This window comes from Parastagonospora nodorum (assembly GCF_000146915.1).
Source record: "Parastagonospora nodorum SN15 chromosome Unknown scaffold_16, whole genome shotgun sequence".
Classification (NCBI taxonomy): domain Eukaryota; kingdom Fungi; phylum Ascomycota; class Dothideomycetes; order Pleosporales; family Phaeosphaeriaceae; genus Parastagonospora; species Parastagonospora nodorum.
In genome coordinates this window covers 1-2,122 of record NW_001884564.1, presented here as the reverse complement: position 1 = coordinate 2,122, position 2,122 = coordinate 1, and positions in this window count along the sequence as shown.

The window sequence follows — 2,122 nt, the reverse complement described above, 5'->3', positions numbered from 1 at the left end:
AATCTATTACTATATAATACTCTACTACCTAGTCTTATAAGCAATAGCTGCCTGCTTTGCTTATACTCTTCTTATCTATATAAGAATTATTTCTAGAAATAGAGTAACTTAGCAGCATATATTCTAGCTAGTATACCTTAATTATATCTATAATATAGAGGTATATAACGCTACTGCTTACCTTTATAGTATAATATAACTAACGTTATATTACGCAAGAAGATAGTTAGTAGTAAGAGAGCTAATAACTAACTTATAGAACTAATTCTATAATATTAATAATTATTAGAACAGTACTAAAGAGTTATAGCTAGAAGTAAGTAATAGTAAGAATAACTAATAGAATTATCGTAAAGGATAGACGAATCGCTACTAATAAGAAGCGATTCTCTCTCTACTCTATATACTAGCTCTCTAGTAGATATACTAGGCCTACTTAGAACGCTAAAGATGTTCTTAGTGCTAGAGTACTAATATTATCTCTCTTCTTAGGCATACTAACTTTAAGCGAATACGTCTAATATAGAAAAGCGTTTAGTAAGCTAGAATAAGCTATAATAGCTTATTTAAGCTCTAACGCGCGCATTAGAGCTCTATAGATTATTTCTAAAACTTATAGTTTTAAGAGACTTACTTAACTAAGCTTAGCGCGCTAAGCAATAATAAGTAAGCAGCGCATAGACTTATAATACTAGTTAAGCTTAGCCTAACTTCTAACTTAGTTCTATATTCTCTTAGTCTCTTTTTAGTAAGAATTTTTAGTTCTCTCTATAGAGATTTTAGCCTCTACTTTAGGCTAGAATACTCTATTATACTCTATTATAGCGCTAATAAATATAGAGTGTCCTATAATAACTACTATGCCTCTTAATCTAGCTTTATTAAGCTCTTCTGCTTCTATTCTATGCTAATCTAGGCTAGAATACCTCTAAATTAGTTAATATAGACTAGATTACTATTAGTAATAATATAATAGAGAATAGTATATGCACTTATTATCTATACTACTACTATATTATATCTTTTACTATAGGCTCCTTTAAGTGCCTTAGTAAGTTTAGTTACGTTATAATAGACTTCTCTAATGCTATAGAGAATGCTAAGAACTATCTTAATCTCTACTTATTCTAGCAGAAGAAGATTAGAGGTAGAGAGACTGCTTAGTACTTTAAGTGCTTCTATTACTTCTTTAGTAACTCTAACTATATAGTAGTAAGTTATTATAAGCTAGAATACTCTATTATAGCATAAACTAATATATTTAGCCTTCTAAGAAGGCTGCGGTTAGAAGGTTTCTAGATATTACTTACTAAATATTTAATTAAGCTAGGCGCTTAGGTTTAGATTAAATATTTGCTTACTAAAACTATTTATTACTACCTCTTACTATCTCTGTCCCTCGGAGTCTACCCTGCATTTTCCAGTGGGAATGCAGAGCTTAGCCAATTAGAAATAGGCCTTGGCAAAGGCGCTATGTTGTGGGAATGCAACGTGGAAATGAATAACCTTCTAGAGGGAAATAATATATTTCTAAGAAGCTATTTTGTGCAGTTTTACAAGGGGAATCCAGATCTCCAAACGGTTTATTCATAGCTCTAATACTCGTTGAGATGCAAGGCTTTGAAGTTATGGGTGAAGGAACATCAAAACTCTGACATTCATCGCAGTTTCTCTCAACGTTCTGGTAGTTTGCAGATATATTCTAGTAGGCTATATTACGCAGAATTGCGAGGCGATTCCAGATCTGCAACTATCTTTTTTATAGCTCTTCTCGTTGTAAAGTTACAGAGGGTTGAAGTTTGTGAGAGAATGTTGGTGTTCTTTGTGGCTGAAATCCTTGGCAGTGGCAGTGCAGCAGCAAAGTTAGGGTAAGCCGGGCAGAATCCGGGGAAAATCCGGAGATAAGCCGGAGATAGTGGAGATGGCCGAGAAACCCGAGAACCGCTGTGTGAATTAGGAGTGCGAGGGTTAGGGTTAGGGTTAGGGTTTAGGGTTAGGGTTTAGGGTTAGGGTTAGGGTTAGGGTTAGGGTTAGGGTTAGGGTTAGGGTTAGGGTTAGGGTTAGGGTTAGGGTTAGGGTTAGGGTTAGGGTTAGGGTTAGGGTTAGGGTTCCGCGTCATGGT